A 635-nucleotide genomic window follows, 5' to 3' on the forward strand; every position below is an offset into this window, starting at 1 on the left:
ACTTTTCCCCATTTTTCCCCAACTTGCTCTCTCATCAACATCACAAATAAAACCCCCAGCCACTCCCCACTCATACCCCCTCCCCCATTCCACGCACTCCACCTCCCCCACGCATCCACTCTCCACTCGCCTCCACAACTCCACCCAGTCTCCACTTCCCTCCACAATTAAGACGTAACATAAAGAGAGCAGGTAAAGTGAGGTTCCCTTTAATGTAAACAAAGTCATGGTGGCTTGTTGGCTAGTTCTTGTGATGTAACCGAGCCTTCTTCTTCTTCGCATGGTGGATAAGTCTTCCCGGTGCGGGGGTGTGGCTGGGTGTGTGTGTGTGGGAGGGGGGGAGGGTTTTAGGTGGGGGGGCAGGGAAAGGGGTGGGGTTTTGGGTGGGGGCGGGGAAAGGGGTGGGGTTTTGGGTGGGGGGCGGGGAAAGAGGTGGGGTTTTGGGTGGGGGGCGGGGAAAGGGGTGGGGGCGGGGAAAGAGGTGAGGTTTTCGGTGGCGGCGGGGAAAGGGGAAAGAGGTGAGGTTTGTGTGGGGGCGGGGAAAGGGATGTGGCTGGTTGTGGGGGCGGAGAAAGGGGTGGGGTTTGTGTGGAAGTGGGAGTGTGGGAGGTTTTTATAATGGGGAGGAGGGAGGA

The sequence above is a fragment of the Penaeus monodon genome, chromosome 15, assembly GCF_015228065.2.
Source record: "Penaeus monodon isolate SGIC_2016 chromosome 15, NSTDA_Pmon_1, whole genome shotgun sequence".
NCBI lineage: Eukaryota > Metazoa > Arthropoda > Malacostraca > Decapoda > Penaeidae > Penaeus > Penaeus monodon.